General features: G+C 46.7%; 1 protein-coding gene across 2 annotated transcripts in view; it reads left to right on the top strand.

The window, feature by feature from the left end:
- Positions 1–2,025: 2,025 nt before the first annotated feature.
- The window catches only part of LOC147869283 (uncharacterized), an 87,392-nt gene continuing 64,639 nt past the window's right edge, over positions 2,026–24,778 (top strand). For both annotated transcript variants that reach the window (XM_087328046.1, XM_087328047.1), the window contains exon 1: positions 2,026–2,033. The gene's annotated coding sequence lies outside the window, so the exon portion shown is untranslated. The remainder of the gene's footprint in view (positions 2,034–24,778) is intronic.

Here is a 24,778-nt window from a genome sequence, read left to right on the forward strand (position 1 = left end):
TTTGCAGCTGAACTCTCGCCGAATTCCCATTTGCTGTAGATAACTGTTGAATTGGCCGGAAAAGTATTCTTTCCCGCCATCCGACCGCAGGCATTTGATCTTCCTCTCTGATTCCCGTTCCACCATGCTTTGGAGACTCCGGAAACACTCGAAGACTTCACTCTTCCGCTCAATGAGGTAGATCCATGTGTGCCGCGTATAGTCGTCGAAATATCGACTCCCGCCAAGACTAACATTCTGTGCCGGTCCCCACACATCTGAATGGATTAGGTCGAGCTTGTTATGGCTCCGGTTACGTTCGGTAGGGAATGGAAGCCGGTGTTGCTTCCCAAGTTGGCAGGCTTCACATACTTGGGCCTTCCGGCCGCTGAACTTCGGCAAACCGAAAACAACTTGTTTCGTTTGCAGGTCTTGAAGCCTCCGGTAATTGACGTGGCCTATCCGCTTGTGCCATAGGTCGATGTTCGATTCGACCTTCTGTCCTTTTGCAAACTGAGCGGTGCCAACGTCATTGGTGTCGAGGATAAACATCCTCCCGTCTCTGCGCCCTTGCGCAATAATCTGGTCCTCTTCCTCGATGAAGCACCCAAGGTGTGTAAACCGCACCTGCATCCCCTGGTCGACGATCTGTCCGACCGACACCAGGTTCTTCGTGATTGTCAGAACATGTAATACGTTCATCAGCTTCCCCTTCTATCCGACGTGGCTCAAAGGGACTTCTCCGACGTGCACGATTGGGTGAGGAGTGTTGTCTCCGGTTTCGACTACTCCTCGTTGATCCGGTTTCTCCAAAAAGGAGAACCACTCTTTGTGGCTCGTCATGTGGTTCGATGCACCGGAATCAACATACCAGACTTCCTCCGATTTGGAAGTGCTCTTCTTCATCGAGTTCGCCTCGTGCTTCATTACCAAGGCTGGCTCTTTACCGTTCTTGGATCCTCCCGATCCCTTCGCGTAGTGCGAGCTTTGCCGGCCATCGTTGCCGGCCTTGCTGGATCCAGATTTGTCCAAATCGGCTTGTTTTCTCCAGCACTCGCTTTCTCTGTGGCCCTTTTTGCCACAATACCAGCATTCCGTTTTTGACTTCTCTTGCCGTCTTCCGTAGTCGCCATGTCTCCTGTGGGAGTCCCGGAACTGCTGTCGGCATGTTCTCTATGCCTTCGTTCTTGCTCTTGCTGGCCGCCTCCATTGCGTGCCGACCTGCCTCGTCCACCACACCCACGGGACCGATTCGCCTCTGTGTACATCATCCGGCTGTCAGTGGGTGCGCTAGTTGACGCACCGGCGTGGTTCTCCTCTACAAGGAGCATCGACTGTAAGTTGAAAAATGACGACGTATTCTCCCTTGTACACACTGCCGTTTGGAATGCTCTGAACTTAGACGCCAGGCCTCCAAGACAGACCTGTACCATCTTGTCTTCCTCTATGGTAACGTTGATAGAGGCAAGCGAGTCACAGATCTCTTTGATCTGGGCTGTGTAATCCACCACCGACATGTCCTTCTGTCGAACATTGCTCAACTCCTGTCGGAGTTGCAACTTTCGGGCTGTAGTGCTCGCGGCGAAAACCTTCTTCAGATTCCCCCAAGCCTCCTTCGGCGTCTTGGCGTCTCGGATGTGGCTCAGAAGCTGGTCTCCGACACTGGACGTGAAGTAGTACATCACTTTGCTTGCCGATTGTTCCCACACTGGGAAGTCCTTATGTGCCGCATTAGGTGTTGTTTCATTGGCTCCTTCGACGAAACTCCAGTAGCCATGCCCAAGCAGGTACTGGTGCATCTTATACGACCAAGATGCATAGTTGGATCTGTCGAGTCTCTCCATAGGGAGCGAGCTAGCCATCCCTCTATCCATCACTTCTCTGTCTGCTGTTTTACGACCTATTAGGGTTTGCTTTCAAGCGTTTGTCAGCTGCAGAGGAGGATCTCAACCCTCGCGCTCTGATACCATGTAAACGATTACTTGCGGAAGCGTTAGAAAACAGAGAAAGTAGGGAATACACAGAGTACACGGGAGAGACAGAGAGAGCAGAACGTAAAGGCTATATTGAAAAACAATATAATCACTCTGTACATACAACTATGCTCAGTAGCACTATTTATACAAGTCCTCGTAGGACTGGCAGAAGTACCATGTACTTCAATGCTTACATGAGCATCTGACACTTACTACGAGACTATAATTGCCTAGTAGTCTACACTAATACTAGGCTTCCGGTTACTGACTGGATTCGGCTAACCGGCTAACTGGCTCCCCAACTCACCGGCTTTGTTGCTTGCCGGCTCGGTTGCTCACGGCTTACCGATCCATCTCGCTTGCCGGCTCAGGCTTATTCAGCTGATCCGGCTCCAGTTGAGCTTGCCGCTCAACACTACGGCTAATCTATTATGTGTTTGTAAAACCTGAGAGTGTAGAAGTAAGCAACGGTGAGTGTGTAGCCACTGTTAAGGAGCTCGGTTGTAGCCGTCTCCCTTATACGCTGCTAGGTTACGGGAAACATTCCCCTACGGATTACGCACATACGCTACCGTTCATTGTCACACAATCACTTGGAGGTCTAGGTCGAAGGACTGACCGTAGACCGTGTTCCTAATCGGTAACACTTTTGGCACGCTTGGTGATCTGTGTCTTCTCACGGATGAACAACAACGAATGGATGTTTAGCCGTCGACGCCCCAGACAACAAACATGACCAGACCGGCCAATCACCAGGTTCATCACATGCTAGGCAGAGGACCGCGCATGGTAGAAGCCTCGCCTCAGCGACCTCAACACTACATGTCGTGATCACAAAGGTGATTTTCTGCTCTCCAAATACCTTGACGATATGCGGGGAACATGCTCACCACAGCAGCACTGTGGTCTTTCCCGACCTTCTGTAGCCCCCAACATGGCCTTTGCCTATCCCCGTTTTAACGGCAAAACCGACGCCGCAACTCATATTCGCATGTTCCTCAATGTCTGGAATGCAAACCACATGGCGCAGAGTCGTTCTGAGGCGGTAGTGCACCAGTCCAAAATGACGAAGTTCAGGTTAACATTGGATGGGCGAGCGGCATTTTGGCATTCATAGATGGATTTGCCAGCAATCACGACCTTCGACCAGCTGCAGTCCGCCTTTTTGCGGTTCTTCCATCGGAGGGTTCCACAACGCGAAGTCCTCGGACAGTTCTACACAATTAAGCAGCTGTTGACCGAGACGATTGTAGACTTCGGCTTACGTTTCCAAAATTTATGGCGGAAACTAGAACGGAGCCCCGCGGAGGACGAGGCTCGAGAGACATTTCTGGCAGCATTACGTCGACCCATACGGACAACGCTCAACAACAATAGCGTGAAAGGGGAGACGACGGATATGGTCATTGAACAAGCGCTACAACTCGAGCTGGACGATGAAGAGGAAAGGTTTTCTATGTCCTCATTACGACAAGCGTTACCTCAGGACGAGGAACGACAATTTCGTCAAGCAATCCAGTGCACAATTTGCTTGAACTCGGGGCATTCCGCAGTGGAGTGCAACATGCGAATCCACTGCCCAATCCACAGTCGAACAATACGAATACAATATGCTGAATAGAGCCGCTCCTACAGTATGCAGCATGGACACACAACGTCCCCCACGCTGTACTGAACAAAGGAGGCAAGAAGACTGACCACGGTATGTGGATCGCAACCCACGTGACGATCGGCACTACCGGAATCGCTGGAATCACAACGATTCCGAGGAAGACGAGCCAGAGGATGAGGACTACCATGGTCCCCCGAGTTATGCTAAAGGGGGCCGACGCTATGAGAATCACCGGCCGACAAACAAAGGTGGCGGCTTCAATGGTTATCGTGGGAAGCAGTGGCAATATTGGGACCACCGGCGATATGAGCGATACCAAGAACCACGCCGGAACCAACAACAACCACCGTGTACGCTCCGATAGATGAGGCCGGACCGTGAGGAGCAAGTCGCACCAGGGGATTGGCACACACCACCAAGAGCCGAGAAGGGCGAATCGAGCATCCATTGTTTTGTTTGTCAATAGCCCAAACATTATGCCACGCAATGCCCAATACGCAAGGGCAAGGGGCCCGCCGTCAATACGATTACGACGGAAGTACAGCAAGTCATGACACGCCAACAAACAAAAACGGCTGATTGGGCCGTGCAAGATGAGATACAACGACAAGCCCATGCATGGGTTGAAAAAGCAAACGCGACAAATATAGAGCGCAAGCGGAAGGAGTCCGCGAATACAATGGAGAGAGTGGAGGACGAAGGACCGGCCCTGGACCCCATTTGGCAAGCACTGGCGGGCTGCGAGATAACGTTAACCATGGAGAAGCTGCTGCAACTAGTCCCATGCTTCCGCCAGACCATGGAAGAACGAGTGACGGGCATACCCGGGGTGAGCGTCGCTACGAACCTCACAAACGTTAGCGACGGACTGCCGGTAGTGGATCACGACAACCTGGCTATTACACGGACAGGAAATCCCAGGATGCATAATCGATGACAGCTTGGGCGTTAATGTAATTAGTGTGAAAACATGCGAGCAATTAGGCATTTCAGAATGGGAGGCTTGCCCATTCTGGCTCCGTATGGCAGATACCTGCTTAGTACGACCATTGGGGTTGATACACAAGATAAGCATTATCGTGGGAGGACATCGCTTCGACATCTCGGCGGTAGTCCTCGCCTTGGACGTCCCAGGGCAATACCCTGTGCTGCTGGGCAGACCGTGGCTTCGGGCATCAAATATCAAGCAAAGCTGGCAACACAAGTGTATCAGCTTTCGACACGGACGCACCAAGGTTCGCGTACCTACGGAGGGAAGCGTGACACAATCCAAGGGTATAACACCATTATACACGGAAGATATAAATATCCTGGCTGGGGTGGAGGATGCAGAATTAGAGGCATACCTAGACGAGCACCCTCGGATTATTCCACTGTTCGAAATCGACGTCATCGCAACCACGACAGAATATGCCACGGCCACGATTCTCCACGACGAGGCTTACGAACCAAACTCGGAGTCAATATTGGAACTAAGCAGAGCACGGGCAACATTCGAGAGGGAAATGGAAATTTCACGGCGAGTCACCGCCTCCGCCCTGGAAGAAGTAAACGTGGGTACGATTTCAGAACCCCGTTTTCTCTCCATCGCAAAGGAATTACGGCCGGACCAGAGAGACGCGATGATCGAACTACTCAAGAAATATAAAGATGTGTTCGCCTGGGCTCACGAGGACATGAAGGGGTTAGATCTGAAGTTCTATCAACATAAGGTCAATTTAGCAACCGACGCAAAACCCGTCCAACAGCGCTGCTACCGCATGAACCCGAACTACGCGACCCGCGTAAAAGAAGAAATTGACAAACTCCTAAAGGAGGGATTCATATGGGCAGTTAAACAAGCCACATGGTTAAGTCCGATAGTAGTCATCCCAAAGAAAAACGACTAAATACGTGTATGTGTGGATTACCGAAAATGATATGTCGTAACCATTACGGACGCCTTCCCTTTACCATTCACCGATAGCGTACTGGACGCCGTTGCAAGACATGACATGTACAGTTTTTTAGATGGCTTCAGTGGGTATAACCAGGTACGCATGCATCTTGATGACCAAGAGAAGACGACATTTGTCACGGACTAGGGAGTCTATGTGGCAGTTGTCATGATGTTCGGGCTAAAGACGGCGCCAGCGACATTTCAACGGACAATTACAGAGATCTTTGGGGAATGTATTCCGGCGTTCATGCAAGTTTTTTTAGACAACTTTGCGGTATATGGGAAAACAATCGACCATTTTACGCATCTACATCTATGCCTGGAACGTTGCCGCACCGCACGCTTAAGTTTGAATCCCGCGAAATGTGCCTTCGGCGTGACCAGCGGGACTGTCCTAGGCCATATAGTCAGCAAGGATGGAATAGTGGTCGATCCGAACAAGATCTCCGTGATTACGCAAGCCAAAACTCTGACAAACGCGAAATCACTTAGCCGATTTTTAGGACAAATACGATGGCATAGTCGGATGATACGATACTTGGCGAACTTCGCCACACCGTTTCATGCTGCCGTGCATCGGACTCCCTTCCAATGGACCGCAATGGAGGACAAGGCCTATGAGGCGCTTAAGATAATGCTCACATAGGCACTCGTTGTACAACCACCAGTTTGGGCGAAGCTATTCCACGTGTTCGTAGACGCCTCAGACATAGCAATAGGAAGTGCACAAATGCAGCTCACTGAACCCAATTGGTACCGGCCAGTGTACTACGCTAGTCACAAATTATCAACAACCGAGCGTAACTATTCCACAACGAAGCGGGAGGCACTAGGGATGATCTATAACATCAATAAATTCCGGCATTATTTGTTGGGGAGGAAATTCATGTTCCACGTGGATCATTCGACACTGTTGTATTTGGTGGAGAAACAAGCACTGACGGGGAAATTGGCGTGATGGATGCTGCTGCTTCAAGAATTCGATTTTGTAATTCAACACCGCCTAGGGACGTAACACACAGTGTCAGATTTTTTGAGCAGACCCGATAATGGAGAAACAATACAGAAGGACGATGACGACTTTCCGGACGCCGACATTCTGCGGGTAGCAACACTAGCAGAAAGAACAGAATCGACCTTTCCGAACCGGTGGCTTATGGAAATGACATACTTTTTGACTACGGGACTGCCTCAACCACAATTACGCACGGATGAGAAGAACCGATTAGCCGTCCGAAGCGATAACTTCTGCCTGGTAGAAGGAATTTTATATCACAAAGGAAGTGATGGCATTTGGCGACGCGGGGTACGTTAGTATGAGAAAGAAGAAGTCTTATGGGAGGCTCATTGCGGCATGGCAGGCGGCCATTACGCGAGTGATGTTACAACCCGGAAATTATGGTAGGCGGGCCTATGGTGGCCGACTACACAGAAGGACACATATGAGTATTGCAGACAGTGTGATTTGTGTCAACGGATGGGCCATCCCACGGAGGGCGCAAGGATGCCACACCAGCCCGTATTACCGTTGGACCCCTTCCAAAAGTGGGGATTGGATTTTGTGGGCCCCTTCACACCGGCGGCAGCCCGTACGGGCAATAAATACATATTGGTAGCCACGGATTATTGCACCAAGTGGGTAGAAGCAAAGGCACTACGAGAAAATACGGCGGCTATCACATTGATATTCCTTTACGAGCACATCTGGTGTCGGTTTGGTTGTCCGATTGAGCTTATCAGTGACCAGGGGAGCCACTTTATCAATATGGTTGTTCGAGAACTAACATAGCATTATGCCGTAGTCCACAAGAAGAGTACGCCATATTATCCACAGGCGAATGGGTTAGTGGAATCCACCAACAAGACATTGCAGACCATCTTAAAGAAAATCGTCAATGAAAATAGAACGGATTGGGATACCAAATTACAGAGTGCGTTATGGGCGTACAGAACCAGCTACAAAACAAGCATACAGTCAACACCGTTTCAGCTAGTGTTTGGGCTGGAGGCCATGATGCCAGTAGAATTTTAGATAGCCAGTTTACGTATTCAGGTACGGGACCGACTATCGGAAGCCAAGTCGGAGGAAGTACATCTCCACCAGCTACTCGAACTCGGCGAAAAACGTGTACACAGCATGGCTGTGTTGGAGCAGGAACAACGACGGCGTAAAGTGTTTGTGGACCGACATTGGAATGCACGGGAAAAGGATTTCGTGGTCGGTTGAGCGGTATTGGTTTTCCAAACCCGCATGGGCCATATGCCAGGGAAGTTACGATTCCGCTGGACAGGCCCGTACTGGATAATAGGAGCGAAACAAGGCACGTTCCAACTATGCACGCTGGCCGGGGAAGTCTTACGATAAAAGGTGAATGGATTCCGCCTTAAACCTTACATGGGCCCTATGCCACCTAACCCATTCACCGCCGGACAGGACAAAGCCGGAGAACTTGTGGTGTAAGTGGACGGCCCCACTTGTATCATAATGTAAAAATAGGCCGTATGTAATCGTTACGAAAAAAAAAAGAAAAAAAGAAAGAAAAGAAAGAGAGAAGATAGCGATGCTATTAAAAAAAGGACTGAATGCATGCACAGACTTCTAGATCAAGAACACGCGGCACCACGATGGCTCACCGCCCAATGAACCCTAGGCCACAAAAAGAAGGAAATAGAGGATCTTCTGCACAAAATAGAAACCCACCTCCTAACTCTCAACGCTCTCATCGCTCCCCTCCCTCACCTTCTCCTCCATCCTATGACAGAGCTCAAGCCCACCGCAACCACCAATCTCCTCCCCACGAGCCTACTTTGGCTAAGCTGATCTTTATCTCTACCGCCTTATGTCGATGGCTCATGGAGAAACGCTTGAATGGGTACATTAGGGTCGCAAAGGCACCTCCACACCCGGATGCGTTGGACATCGCCAGAAAGCTCAATATCGACACGGTCACCAACTCTTCCATCTGGAAAAAGTTGGACCTGTCATCATTAGGTGAGAGGCATTTCGAAATCCCTCCTGCAGAGTCGCTGCAGAGATATTTCGGCCCTTATTCCTCCTCTGCCAAGGCCTATAGAATGAAGCAGATCTCGGATCCCTTTTTCCGTGAAGTCGCCAAATTCCTATTAGAGGTCGGATGCGTACACGTAAACGCATATGGGATGCCCAAGCAGAAGGCAGGTATCATCATTGATACCTTTGAAGGGTGTGCGGTCGATTGAGGAGTCATCACGGGGCCGATGTTAAGGGAAGGCTTGCATGCGTATCAAGGAGGCAAGAAGGTCAGGCCGATCATACAACAGTACCTGACGGTGCTATTCCCACCTCGAGGCTTGTTGGCACCGCAGCCAAGCAAACCCACGCCTCTGCCTCGATCCGCGAAGCGCAAGTTAGCGGAGTTAGCTGCCACAGAGTGGGAGGATGAACCCCAACCCACCCAGCTGGATACACGGACAATGTCGGAAGAGCAGGCGGCGTGCTCCGCGGAAGCGCCACCAAAGCTAGACGCCAAACCACGAAAGGATAACCCCAGACCGAAACGGCGGAGGTTGGACAGGAAAGATGGGTGGGGATTAGTTAAAGACGTACCCACGGCGGCAGAGACAACGACCGAAGGTGATGCCTCCGCAACTACGGAGCCCAACACCACCTTCGAAATCATCCAGGAGCCACGACCGATCATTATGGCCCAGTCACAACGAGGGAAAGACGTATTGATGGCGGAAAGCGAGGTTTTGGCATATCCAGATTTAGTACAACGATCATTTTGGTGGCCTCATATGCTATGGTGCCCTGATCGTTCATCTGTTTGAGGGTGATAGCTGAAGGAGAGGTTACAAGTGACCTTGAGCATTTTGAAGAGATGCTTCTGGAATTTCGAGACGACTTGAGGCCATTGATGTCGAAATACCTCACCTCAAACAGATGAACGGTCAGGGCACCGTAGCATATGAGGCCACCAAAATGATCGTTGTACTAAATCCAACATTCTAGTACTACCAAATTGTCCAACTATATATCTGTTATGTCAATTTCGAAAAAATCGAAGGTGACAAGAACCATTGGGAACATACAAGAGTATCTTAAGGAATAGTAATCCATCATAACATTCGAATTGTCGATAATCCGCACCTGGTTGTTGCGACTGTGAACAGGATGCCCGAGAGGGATCAATTTGCGCTAGAATGGCTTGAGCGAAAGCCTTTGTCTTCAACTCTTCATGTATCGTATTGATAATGCGGGAATCCACTGGAGTGTCAAAAACCCATGTTGCTTGTAGTCGTGTTGGTCCCAAGATTACTTGCTTTTGATTATCGAATGTTGGATCACCAGGACGAGGTGCTAGATACGAGTGCCGCGATAATGCATCAGCCTTCCCTTGTTGCTTCCCAGGACGATATGTAATTTTGAAGTTGAAACATGTGAGGACTTGAGCCCATCGAGCTTGTCGTTGATTTAATACACGAGCATTCTAGAAGTAGGCAAGATTTTTGTGATCACTGAATACGATGACTTGATGAGAAGATCCCTCTAAAAAATGCCTCGATTGTGCAAAAGAGTCCACTATTGCTAATAGCTCCTTGTCATGTATCTCGTCATTGATTTCGGCGGCGTCAAACTTGTCGGCGACATCAAACTTGTGCAAGTGGAAAGCCACAGGATGTAGTTTTTCATCATCGCCTTGTTGTGATAGAATGCTACCAAGGGCGAAATCCAACGCGTCTGTCTCAATGATGAACGGTTTTTTCGGATCAACATGAGCTAGAATAGGAGCTGATGTAAATGCTTTCTTAAGACTCACAAAAGTCATGTCCGCTTCCTTAGACCAAACAAACGACCACCCCTACTTGGTAAGTTGTGTGAGAGGCAAAATAAGCTTTGAGTAGTCTTGTATAAACTTGCGGTAGAAATTTGCGAAGCCTAAAAAACATTGCACATCTCGTAATGAACGTGGAGTCTGCCACTCTACCATAGTTTTGACCTTAGTTGGATCCATAAAGATGCCTTCCGAGGAGATGACATAGCCTAGAAATTCCACCTTGTTGCACTCAAAACTACATTTTTCCAGTTTTGCATAAAGACCATGTTCTTGAAGTCGTTTTAGTACTAATTGTACATGAGAATCATGCTCTCCCTGACTCTTCGAATAAACTAGTAGATCATCCAAATAGATGATCAAATAGATATCCAAAAGATTTCGGAATTTATCATTTGCCATGTGTTGGAAGACTATTGGCGCATTGGTGAGACCGAATGGCATAACCGTATATACTCAAAGTGCCCATATCGGGTGCGAAAAGTGGTCTTCCATTCATCTCCCGGTTGGATCTGTAGGATGTTATATGTTCCTCGTAAGTCGATCTTTGTGAAGAACTTTGGGAAGTGCATACCTATTCTTGATGGCAACCTTATTCAAGACACGGTAATCCACGACGAGACGAAGTGAACCATCCTTTTTCTTGACAAAGAAAATGGGCGCGCCGGCTGGAGATTTCGAATGCTGAATGAACCCATTTGCCAAATTCTCCTCTATGTAGGCTCAAAGGACTTCTAGCTCGATTGTTGACAAGTTGTAGATTGGTCCCCATGGTGGCTTTGATGAGCTTGGGCAAAATTCCTATCCATGAAGCAAGAATTGGGTCCGAAATCTAAGAGTGCTAAGACATGTATTGGAGGGGTACTTTTAGTACTAACTTTTACTTAAGCTAAGAACACATTGCTAACTTGCTTAGAGGGAATGGAACTACTAATGGGTTGCACAGGTCTAGGGTTGTCCAACCAAACGGCTCCTATTTTGGCTGGATTCAGTCGTTTAACTCTTCTTCTAATTGACTAAGGACTTAAAATTTGTTCTATAAACTTGGGTTATTAGTACTATTAGGACAATCAGACACTCTTATTGAAATAGACTCAGGTTTAGTACAAGCTACTATTTGATTTACCTGTCTTCTTTGCCTATGTGGACAGTTTACTGCGATATGCTTGGTCCTCCGCAATAAAGACATAATCGATTTTCTTGGCGTCATTGCTTTTCTTCTTCCGAAAATGGTTCATGACAATCTGTGGTGTCGATTTCCATCGGTGTTGGAGTATTTGCCAGAGATACATTATATGATCCCTTGCAAATGGTTTTGCTACAACTGAGGCGTATGTGGGCTCCGGCCTGATCCTTGGCATTTGTAACTAGCGTTCCGAACGTCGTTCGAAAAGCCAGTTATCGCATCATACCACTTGACTCATTGCCTCTATGAACAATTTTGGTTCTTCAAGGAAAGTCAAGAGTAAGTCTTTGACATAATTTCGTAGGCTATATCAAAATTGCTCCATCAATGCTTGATCATCCCAGGGGATATTGGAGGCAAGTAGACGGAAATTTGTAGCGTAAGTGGAGGCTGGACGATCATCTTGACGTAATCGTCGGATTTTGTTAATTGTCGTCCTTATGCTATCAGTATCTCCAAAATAGGCTTTAAACTCGGTTATAAACTCCTCAAAGTTATTTAGTAATGGAGATCTTTTATCTAACAACACAACGAACCAGGCCAAAGCTGAGCCACTTAGCAATGGGCCTACTAGAGCCACTCGTGATGCATCGATGGGATATTGGGAAGGATGCATTTGAATGACTAATCGTACCTGATTAAGGAATCCTCTAAACTGTGATTGTGTTCCATCAAATTTCATAGGAAGGCCGATCTTGGGCTGTTTATGAATCCCTTGAGTACTTGGTCCTTGTTGTTGCAATGCTACAATGGTTGCTTCAGGTTGTTGCACGCGTAACACTAGCTCCCCATGTTTTTGTTGTGTGTGTTGCTTTTCTGAAGAGATTTGTTGAAGATCCCCCAACAGCCGTTGATTTCTTGTTCCAATGCGACAAACCTTTCTTTCAAGCATTGCAGCTCCGAGAAAACGTATTGATATTCTTGAGCACTAACAATTGCCATAGTATTGGAGGAAGGAGTGATAAGAGGATTGGTATGAAGGGAGGGAGGAGTAAGAAGATAGAGAAATTCGGTTCAAACTGTCAAGAATAGTACTAAAGATGGAGAGGGAATTAGTACTAGAGGTAGAGGAGGATGAGTACTATGAGTACTTAAGAGGAAAAGATGGTGTGGAGCTCACGAGAGAGAGAGAGAGAGAGAGAGAGATGATGACAATAGAAGATATATATTATAAGGAGAAAGATACATGAACAACTAGTAGGCTTAAGACTGGCGTTGAACCGAATTGGTTCTCAATAATGCCATGTGCCTCTTTTTATAGTGTGCTTAGGAGTATTCTTGACATATGTTCTAGAGAAATCTAGAATATACATGGATTTCCTAAGTGAAATAATAAATGAAAACAATATTCTTTGTATTACAATGTATAGTTTAATGGTAGGGCTTCAACCTATGTGACACAAGGTCATGGGTTCAAATCTTTTTGAAGCCATACCGTGCTATATCATGACAGATGTAGGGTTTCATTCAGAAGCGGGAGGTCGCCCGCTAAGGTGCCGAGTTGGTACGTCCCGTTGAATTCATCGATAATCCAAAAGGGACCAGTTCAGCGGAACTGAAGTTTTCCCTGCATAGAGTCAAGTCTGGAAGACCAAGATGGCTTTGCCAATCCCAAATAGTTACTCATTGTACTGTCAATGCCGGTCGACAAAGGCTTTTCATCAATGCTGCTCGAGATTGCTCAACCTAATGAGCCTGACTTCCCCGACATCGAGAAGTTGTTCTAGTCTTTTTATTTCGGACTCGGTTTTATGTAGGCGCCCGGTTCTCTGGACTCGTAAATTGGGAACTTGAAATTCGACTGGCATCACTACTTCTAAACCAAATGCTAATTGAAAAGGCGTCGATTTGATACTCGTTTTATAGGTCGTTCGATGGGCCCAAAATGCACTATGTAGTTTCTGATCCCAATCAGTTCGATTAGCATTCACGATTTTCTTTAATATATTTTGGATTGTCTTGTTCATGGATTCGGCTAGCCCATTCGCTTGCGGGTAATATGGCGTACTCTTCTTATGGACGATGGTATACTGAGTCGTAAGTTCGTGAATCATCTTGTTGATAAAGTGACCTCCCTGGTCACTAACCAATTCGATTGGACATCCTAATTAACACCGAAGGTGTTCGTAGATGAATTTTGTCGTTGATGTAGCCGTGTTGTCTCAGAGAGCTTTTGCTTCCACCCATTTGGTGCAACAGTCGGTCGCGACGATGATATATTGATTACCTGTTCGGGTTGCGGGTGGTTTGAATGGGCCAACGAAATCGAGGTCCCATTTTTGGAATGGCTCAAGTGGAAGGATGGGTTGGTAAGGCATCCAAGCTTGTTCAGTTGGTTGCCCCATATGCTGGCATAAGTCATATTGCTTATAGAATGTGATTGCGTCTTTTTGAGTCGTCGGCCACCATAAGCCACTCTTCCATATTTTGCGGGTTGTGGCATCATCGACATAATGCCCTCCGACTATGCGGTAATGCGCTTCTTAGAGAATCGCATCCTTCTCGAATTGTTGAACTGTGCGGCGTGTCGAATATGGGTGTCTAATGGCCGTATTCACACTATCCCTTGGACAAACTAGGTTTAGGACAATTCTGTAAATATGTCAAAGGGCAGTTGCCCTAGCCTAGTTATTATATAACGGACATTGTAACCTAACATATAAGGTTTTTGATTCAATTCATTGTAACTCAGAGTTCGAATAATACAGTTACATCTTGTGTGTCTCTCTGTCTATCAATCTCTCTTGTTTCTCTCTCACGCTGTCTCTCTGATCTTGCTATATCTTGCTAACTCGGTGATCTTCATCTCAAGGTGTTGTTTATGTTTCTGCATTGATGGTCTCAGACTCCAACTTTTGGTATCAGAGTGAGAGGTTCTTAAACTCGTTGCCGGCTGTCATCAAGTTTCAACAACTTTTTTGCCCCTATCTTCCTGAAGATCCCGAGTTCAAGATCTCATGTTGAGAAGAGAAAGAAAACTGAAGATTTGCACTCTGCTAAGCTAGATCACTCTTAAGGTAAGCCATCCTGTTGTACCCTGCTTCTGTGATTGCAGCCGCTAAGAGTGGAATCTCCATCAAATCAACCTCAATCGTGCTTTATCACATTAGACGCTCTATACTTGTTTGTCTAAACCACTCATGGCAGATCCAACCCTAGGAGCAACCTCATCTGTGCTTCACTCGACTAGACTAAATATGGTAAGAATTGCTTAAATCTGTCCCTCAAATCATCCTAGTCACTCGAAGCAACTTCAACTTGGAAAACAGTACATAATCTGTGATCGGTCTCAAAAGTTGGTATTTTTGGAACCTATTTGGTGTATAGTTGTGCTCAACTCGACTAAGCAATATTTGGAAAGCCTAGTCGCTTTTTTCCTCCACTCGTTGTAGCCACTTTGGGAAACTCACAATCCAATAATCATTCGAAACCCAATCAGCAAACTCGTGTCCAAATACGGCTAGAACAAATTCAGGTGAGCTAGTCGGCTACACCCTACCACTGTTCGTAGCCAATTCTAGAAAAAATCTTCCAAAGTCGACACAGATGGCATCAACATCCGGCTCATTAGAAATGAGTCTAAGTGTTGTTCGGTCAACAATTGATTGTTGTATGTAGCTAACCCAATAGGTTGAACGTTCCGATCCGAACGTTCTATCAAGACGATTGTGGTAGAAGTATGGATAAACAAACTAGCCAGTAAATAGGACTTGCTAATTGAGTAACCCTGATTGACTAATTGGACTTAATATAATTACTTAGTAACCATAGCAAACCATAAATTGACACTGGGAATAACAATGCACACAGATACTACCGACACAGAAGTACTCTAACTAATACCTTATATTAATTCCAAAATGGAACGATAGATTTACAATACTTTTGATCCCTATTTTATAGGTAAAACTGAGAGTCTCTTTCCAAGATTACACCTGCCTATATTCTGCAAGAACTATTACAAAACTATCGTATATATGTTTACTACTTGGCAAAATAAATATATTTTTATTACGTCGATCCGACTCCAACTCTTCTATACTTTTGAACATTGTCGACTTCGACCCTTTCACACCTGTCTGATTCCGACCTTCCGACCCTATAGCCGACCGAATAACACTCGGCACGCTCGTGGGACAATGCCTTGGACGGTCGAACCCCCGTTCTTGCTTATTCCTAGAGCCCTGAGGGTTTGGGATCGTCGTCGTCATCATCTTCTTCTTCGTCTTCATGGAGGATGTCGAACAAGGACAGTTCTTCTTCAGCCCCTTGTTCGGTGTCGGGCGCGTTCACTCCCTTGTTGTGTTGCATCAGCGTCCTCTGCATGTGACTGGTCTGCGGAAGCTCCTAGCTCGGCAGTCTCATGCCGGCGTTGTTGCTCGTAGCCATCCAAGTGTACCGATGTATCGATGTCACGGGCATCAAATTCCTCCATGAAGCGGGTGATCTCTTCCCGATGACTGGCCGAGTTCATACAAGTTTCGAGTGAGGTCTCCTTGAACTGTTGCAATGTCTTCGTCAATCATTTTGAAGAATCTTGTGCCCTGCTTTTTGCGATTATCCCTATCGGCGTGTAATAATTGTAATTATGTTGCATGTGCCGACCAGGTCTTCCAACCGTTGTCGACGGTATACTCTACCATCTTCAGTGTTTTTTCCTTGTGGACCAGTAAGATCCTTCGAACTTTTTCTTCACCCATACTGACCTTATATTGCATCATGGCTAGTTCCTTTGGCATATCCATTATCCGAGCATCTGCTGACTCTTGTTCAGCCATTAACTTAGCTTCGGCGACCACTAATGCCAGATGTTTTGCTTCATATCTGACTTCGAGTTGTGCACAGATTATCGTTAATTCTGTACTGGCCGACTCCAGTGTTTCTTTTTGTTGTTCATACATCATCTGCATTTCTGATTTCTGTAGTACCATCTCGGACATTTTGTTTGCAAAATATTCCTTCTGAAATATGATATTTTCCTCTAATTCTTGCACATTTTTTGCTTCAGCTGTCGTTGCCTACCGTTGTTGCTCAAGCAATTTCTTTAATTCTTGAATGGCATTGTCTTTGTGATCCAACAATGCTCCTATCTGTCTCTTGGCAAGCTTAATGCGGTCTTTCATTTTTTTTCACATTTTCCTCCACCTTGGCAGCTCTATTTTTTGCCTCTTCGACCTTCGTCTCTGCCTCTCGCAGCTGATCCCTTACTTGTTGACCAGGTACATGCATATGGGCTTCGACCTGCTTTACCTTTTGCTCTACTTCTTGAAGCCTATCCGATAGTTTGGTGTTGTCCTCTTTAGCATTAGAATATTGATCATTTAATCGATATGTTGCCGCCGTGGTTTTCTCACATGCCTCGGCCATGTCTTTTGCGGCCTTGTTCATTCATTCATATTCCCGATGGACTTCTACCAACGTCGTGTTTAATGGTGACATCTGAATTGCCTTGCCCCTAGACCTGGCATGTCTCTATCGACTAATTCGATCCAACTCTGGTTGATCCTCAGGCTCAATTGGGCCAATCATGGCCTTCTGAATCATAATTTGATCCTTGTGTTCTTGGGTGAGCATGTTGGACGCATATTGTAATCGTTGGGCAAGCCATGCAACAAGTTTGTAGGATGTGCCGAACTGTAGAATCGTTGCCACTTCATGTGTTGTCGGTGGCAATTATGGTAATTCCAATACTTCACTTGGGGTCATCGAAGATTATTTCCCCTTTTCTAGACGACTAGTGTCAGCTGGGTCAACACGCGTCTCTTGTTCCTCTTGTTGTATTGGTTGTGTCTGTTGGTGTTGTTCTTCGACTTGCTTCTTCTTCTCTATATGCGTCTCATCTTCTGGTTGTTGAAATCTTCGACTTTTCTGCTTCGTTCGGAATGTAGGTGTTTGTTGTTAATTCTCAGCCTCGAAAGTTGGGGTTGATTCCTGGATAGGTTAGGTTTGTGGAATCAGTTCCTGAACTAGTTGTGACTATGAATTCGGAGTCCGCATTGGCTCCGTTATCGAGGTGTCGGGATTCGGAGTCGACTCCTGCTCCTGCTGGGGTTCTACTACTGATTGTCGGGTTGAATCCAACCCTTGGGTGTCAACAGTTGTCTGCTCTGGTTCTTGCCACTCTTCATGTGGTACTTCCCTCTGGGCCCTCGATGTCGACTTTGGTTGCCCTCTTTCCTTCCTTGGGGTCTTATGCCAACTCTCCATACTTGGTGTTGGGCAGAGTATTGTGAACCATCGACCGAAGATGGGTTTCATGGGTTTGCCATCCTGCACCCCTTTTCAATTGGTCCCTCGGTGCTTCCCCTGTCAGGTACCCCCAATCGACTGTCTCCCCTTCATATGTAGTGATAATAAATCTTGCCCTTTGCTTGGGCATGCAGTAGAGCCGGGGACTGACCAAAGCCACTTCTAACAAGAATTTGACTACTTCTTGGAACAGTTTGTCTTCACCGCCCTATGTTTTATAAGCTTTGACCGATGGTGAATATTCACCAAAATACGAACCTTAACACTTCCGATTTCAGTGGCTCCATACCATCAAACCCTTCCCTTTTAAGATTCAGAAATTGGTGTACCTGTTTATTGGTGATTTTGGTGACGTCGATTTGATTCACGTTTCTGCAATGCAGGGATGGGATTCGACATTTGCAACCCCAAGATATTCTCGTAGTCCCTTGTTGTGCAACTAGTTATGAAGCCTGTCAAATATTGGGATCATCATGGTATCGTCTTCAGTGGTGTTAGAGCGATCAGTGAGTGATGGCGAGAAGCAAAAGGGAGAAGCTTAAAAGTTTTGTGCTCTGTGTGCTCGAAGATGTTTGTGTTGTTGTGAGACACAAAATGGAGAAGAAGAGTTTTTGGAGAAAAGTTTGGCCATTTTTTGAGGAGTTTTTGAAAACCTACTATTAATGGTAGTGATAGTACGAATATAGTAATAATACTTTCAATAACCACCACTTGTAATGAATACTAAATGATTTGTTAGCTTATCCATTTATAGTCTGAAAAGGACAATGCCAAGAAGTCATCATGCTAGAATCTTTTTCTATTATATATTTGCCAAGATTTATTTCCTTTTTTTACTCTAAATCATATTTACAATTTTGTCCCCTTGCCACATTACTCCATGGTCAGCAGACTGTCAGAATCGACTCCGATTCTAAATGGGTTTTCCGGCATCAATCCTTGATAAGGCTTGAGTCAAAATACATTCACCCATTTTGGCAGAATTTCACCTACCAACGTTCCGACTTGATATGTACCATTTTTGTTGTCAATTATCCAAAATGGTCCTTTCCACCGAAATCTAAGTTTACCTCTCATCAAACCCATCTTTGTTTGAAATACCAACATTGGTTTGCCGACTTCAAACAACTTTTCCTTTTGTTTTTGGTGTCGGTCCACAAACGCCTTTGTTTGTCATTGTTTCTATTCTAATGCACACATAGCTTGAAGTCGACTTTCGTCCAATACCAACAATTGTTCCTTCTTCATTCGTTCGGACTATTCTTCATGTAATCTTTAGGTGATCTAAACTGATAGTGTCGGAATTTGAAATTCGACTAGCATTACGGCTTCTAGTCTAAATGCCATTCGAAACGGGGTCGATTTGATAACCGTCTTGTATAAGTCGAGGAGTATGCCCATAAAGCACTATGAAGCTTCTGGTCCCAATAAGTTTTGTTCTCATTCACTATATTTTTTAGAATCATTCGTAATGTTTTGTTTGTTGATTTTGCCAATCCATTGGCTTGAGGATAGTATGGAGTACTCCTCTTATGTACTACTGCATAGTAAGTCAATAGTTCATGTACAATTCTATTTATAAAATGAGTACCCTGATCACTTACCAGTTCGATTGGGCAGCTGAATTGACACCATATGGACTCATAGAAAAATTTGGTTGTGAATGTCGTCGTGTTACCTCTAAGTGCTTTGGCTTTGGCTTCATAGAGAAATTTGGTTGTGAATGTCGTCGTGTTACCTCTAAGTGCTTTGGCTTTGGCTTCATAGAGAAATTTGGTTGTAGTCGGTGGCAACTATAATATATCGATTTGCGGTTCGTGTAGTTGTTGGTTTGAATAGTCTGACAAAGTCGAGACCCCATTTTTGAAATGGCTCCAAAGGTAATACTGGTTGATGCGGCATCCTATCTTTTTCTTTGGTTGGCCGGTTCGCTGACATAAATCACATTGTCGACTGCATCTTTTGAGGTAGTCGGCCACCACAAGCCGTTATTCCAAATTTTCCTAGTCGTCGTTTCTCTTGCATAATGACCGCTAACAATTCCACAATGGGCCTCACGCAGAACCGCTTCTTTCTCATATTGTCTAACCACCCGCCACCATACGCCATCAACTCCTTTATGGTATAATGTGTCGTTGAGGAGACAGAAGTTCCAACTTCTTATTGCTAACCTTTTTCTTTCATCTAGTGGCATACCTACTGGCGACAATCCTGTACTCAAAAAAATCATCAATTTAGTGATCCATAAATCCACCTTGCCTTATCTTTATCCATTTTTGTGGTTGCGACGATGTCAACTCTAAAAAGTTGAGCGTCGGGAAAATCATCTTTTACTCTTGTACCCAACTCCCTCGATTCTAGTCTTCTCAAATAGTCGGCAATTGCATGGTGCACCCTGGCCAATGAAGTATGTCAAATTCAAACTCTTGCAGCAGTAGTGTCCATCCGGCCAGTTTTCCTGTCAATTCTTACTTGGACACTAAATATAATAATGTTGAATGGTCCACATGAAATGTGAATTTTCGACCCCATTAAATTTATGGATACTATATATCATTCCGAGAGCCTCGCGTTCAGTTGTTGAGTAATTTCGTTCAGCCGTTGAGAGCTTCCGACTCACATAGTACACTGGTCTGCATCAGTTCGGCTCCATTAGTTGCATTAATGAGCTTCCGATTGCTACATCAGATGCGTCGAAAAAGACATGAAAAGGCTTCTGCCAATTGGGAGGTTGTACAACGGGTACCTTAGTGAGCATCTTCTTGAGGCAATCATAGGCATCTTGCTCCGCATTTGTCCATTGAAAAGGTGTTTAATGTACTATCGTATGTAGAGGTGTTGCCATGTCACGGTATTCCGCGAGTACGTGTAAGATCTTAGGCGGGACCGCGGGGGTCTTGGACCAAGGAGTAGAGGGGGAATGGAAGCTTAGCTCGAGAGGAGAGGAGAAAGAATAGGACATAAGCATAGAATGGATGGAGGCAAGATACACAAACGAGTTATATTAAGAAACACCAAACGTTTTACAACCATGGCCGCATAGGCATAACGAAAACACTATATGGAACCCTAACTAGATAAGTAAAGTAAAGAAGATGATGAAGAAGAAACCCTAAGCGAAACCCTAAACCCAAAATAGAAACCTTCAACCTAAGTGGTATACCTCTCTCACTCAAAATAGGCAACCCCTTCACAAGAGACCCCTCCCTTTTATAGCCCAAGGAGGGAGGGACGTTACAATGTGGGATAAATTCTCCCCCTTATTCTATACACCATTTTCCTATTATACATGTGCACATGTTGCACATTGACGACTTGCCCATTCCATCCTGGTTTCACACCAAAGCCAGAAATCTTCACGACATCCACCCCCACCAAACCGCACATCCACCGGTATGTGCCAAGAAGGGAAAAAAGTGAAAGATTTTCGACGACGGTGATCAACCGGGTTCACCATCGACCTGGCACCCGACCACCTTGCCGGCTCCTACCAACCCCGATCCGTCGACTTCCGAACCGATCCCGTCCTCCTTCCGGGAGCTCACCTACGCGGTTGTCCTCATTGCCCTTGCTCGACTTTGTCATCCATTTCAAGCATGCCCATCCTTTCCACATGAACCGTCGTAGCCTCCCAATCCGTTGTATCTGCCGCACGTCCCTGAACCGTTGGCTCCATCCAATCCACCATATCCGTTGTTCGTGCCTTCTTACCCGATCAGTCCTCCCAAGCACCATTGTCGATCTGGTCGCTCCTCGTTTGTCCGCCGCGCATGCCCTCCGATTAGGCCCCCGGTTACTCCAGTTGTACGCCAGATTCCGCGTGTCGCGTGTGTCCCTCCTTTGGTTCGATCGTCTCCTCGTCCCGAGCACCTCGGCGTGCCATCTCTCTCCGTTTCACGCTTGCCTTACATAGGCCCTTCCCGTGCGTCGATGTCGTCCTCCGAATTCGCGCTCGTTCTTTGGTCCTTAGGTGACCCCATTACCCGCTCCTTATTTCTCCCTTGCTAACCGTGCTCTCTCGCGGTAGAGCGTACCGTCATCCCGACCTTCGTGTTGGTGTCCTTCGCGGCTCTCGTTACTACTTCATCCCGACTCGCGCCCTCTTGGCCCTCTTGGCCTCACATGTCGTCCGAGACGCCGCATTTTCTCTTCCCGGTGCGTAGCCCTTTGCTCTCCGCGCACCATCCTCCATTCTTGCCGTTCATCCGCCGATCCCAACAACTCACCGCTCTGCCTTCCATCCCATGCTTGCCTCTTAAAGGCTCGACCAGATCGCTATCACCGGTCACTCGTTGCCACTCTTCTGGGTGCATGCTTGTTTCTTGGCCCTTCACCAGCCGTAGTGCATGCTCCGTTTCATGCCCTTCACTCGCCGTAGTCCCGACCTCCGCATCGGCCTCTTCTTCCTTCGTCGTCGTAGTCCTTTCTGGCTCCTCTTGGCCCCGCTCGTCCGTCTTTCCGCATCGGATACCCGTTTCGGTAACCTCGTCCGCTCCGGTCTCCGACTCCTCGCCGCCACCCGCCATCTCTTCGGTCTTACATTGATCCGCAACCGCCGAAGTCTCTAGAATAGGTGTGGAGGGTTCCTCTTGTTTCTGGTCTTCCACTAGACCGTAGTCATCACACCCGCTTGGCCTCCTTCTTGCGCTCACCGGCTCCCACCGCGTTTCGTGGCTCGCGTACCTCGACCTCCAATCATGCTGGCATAGCCCTTGCTCGGATCGGTCTCGGCCAATCAGGTTCCGGTTCGGTCGGCTCTCTTCCATGATCGTAACCGGCCAGTACGGGTTCACCCGAACAATCCCGACCCTGCCGGCTCTTCTTCGGTTCGGGCCCGGTTGACCGGCCCCCGCTCCAATCTTCTTCTGCGTCGTCTTTCGGTTGTATCGGATTACCGACCAAAAGGGAGGCCGGGAACGGCCAAGAGGAGAGAGTCGGGAACTGACCCGACCGGAGCATGTGCGCACTTTGGGCCTCGCATCCTCACGGCCACCGCCCATCTCTCCGGTCTTATGTTGGTACACAACCGCCGAAGTCTCTGGCCCCGGTGTCGAGGGATCTCTCCTCCATCCGCTACAATCTTCCTCGTTCTCATTTCGGTCACCCGCCTTGCCACCGCCATTGTCCGTCACTCTAGGTCTCACGTCGGCTCTCGGGCCAGCCGCTAGAGTCTCTAGAACCGGTGTGGGTAAGGTCCCGACACCACCGCTCATCGTGTCCTCAGCCACCTCCATCCGGACGTCGTTGTCCACGGCTACCACGTCCCCGATTACGCTTGCCTCCTCCTCTTCCTCGTTCTCCTTGTCATCGTCTTGGTTGCCCACCTTGCCACCGCCACCGTTCGTCACGCTAGGTCTCACGTTGGTACTCGAGTCGGCCGTCGGAGTCTCTAGAACCGGTGTGGGTAAGGTCCTAGCACCGTCACTCGTCTCCTCCCCACTAGATGTTTCGGGCCACTATGTCCCGAATCCTCCCCCCACTCTCGAAGTGGCGCTCCTAGCTCCGTAGTCACCAGCCTCTTCCATGGCCATCGTTTCATCGTAAGACAAGAGGGTCGCTTGCTCCGCACCCTCTCCCTCGTCATCGTCGTACACTCTTTCGGCCTCCGCATAGGCCCTGTCCTCCACACGTAGGGAGGCTTCACCAAAGCCGAAAATCTTCACGACACCGTATGTCATGAATCATCCGACTATGCCATCTAATTTGGCCCAAAAACCTACTGAGAGCCTTAGCATTAGTTGGTGCCGGAGCTTCCAGTATCGCCTTCACCTTGTGGGGATCCACTACTATTCCTTCCTAACTAACGATATGATCGAGCATCGTACCACTAATTACTTTGAATGCACATTTAGCAGGATTGAGACTAAGTCAACCTTGTCGACACTGTTCTAGACACAGTCGTAAATGCTCGAAATGATCGGCTTTTCTACTATATATGGCAAAATCATCAAGGAATACCTACAGAAATGTAGGGATATAATCAATGAAAATTTCTTGAATAACTCTCTCAAATGTCGTCAAAGTTATTTTTAACCCGAACATCATTACGACTACGACAAATACTCCCCATTCCATGACAAATGCTATTTTTTCCTGATCTACTGGGTGCATTCAAACCTAATTATAGCCACTAAAGCCATCTAGAAAACTGTAAATTTTGTGACATGCCACCGCATCCAAAACTCCATCCGTAAATGGTAATAGAAATGCATCCATTATTGTGGCCGCATTCAACTTCCTATAGTCGACACATACCCGTATCTTTCCATTTTTCTTGGGTACGACTACAATTGGACTTAACCAAGTTGCTTTTTTTACTGGTCGAATAAAACCGACTGTAAGGAGTTAGTCGATTTCTTCCTTGACTTTCACAACATAGTTCGGATTTAGTCAGTACCGACGTTGTTGTACTGGCTTCGCATCTCTATGCAAATTTATCGGATGCTAACAGAATGCTAGATCTAATCCCTTCATGTCTTCAAATGACCAAGCAAACACATCTTTATATTGACGCAAAAAATCAATAATCTTAGCTTTATCGGTTGACTCCATTTCCTTCGCTATCAAAATTGTCTTTGGTGTCGGCTAAGTTTAATTCTTTGTTGAGAATCGACCTCAACTTCCCATAGGAATAGCGTTCACACTAGGCAATGGACAACTTACTAGAACATTTCTGTAATTAGCAGAAAGGGCATTTGCCCTAGACTAGTTGGTATTTAAAGCAACCCTTTGTAATGTAGTGGAATGTTGGAGGTAATATACAATTTTCTTGTTTAGAGCTCTCTCTCTCTCTCTCTCTCTCTCTCTCTCTCTCTATCAAGAATAGTACTGAGACAAAGAAGAAAATAGTACTGAGAGAGGAATATTAGTACTAAGAGGAATAGAGGGTGTAGAACATGACATCGAGGGAGAGAAAATGATGATGACATCGATATATTATGTGAGAAGAATATACAAGGCTTGGAGGCTTAAGACTGGTGTTGAACCGATTTGGTTCAAAATAATGCCTTGTGCCTCCTTTTA

The sequence above is a fragment of the Azolla caroliniana genome, unplaced genomic scaffold, assembly GCF_043228905.1.
Source record: "Azolla caroliniana isolate FFs.n. ecotype wild unplaced genomic scaffold, voAzoCaro1.0.p SCAF_1, whole genome shotgun sequence".
In the NCBI taxonomy this organism is placed as follows: domain Eukaryota; kingdom Viridiplantae; phylum Streptophyta; class Polypodiopsida; order Salviniales; family Salviniaceae; genus Azolla; species Azolla caroliniana.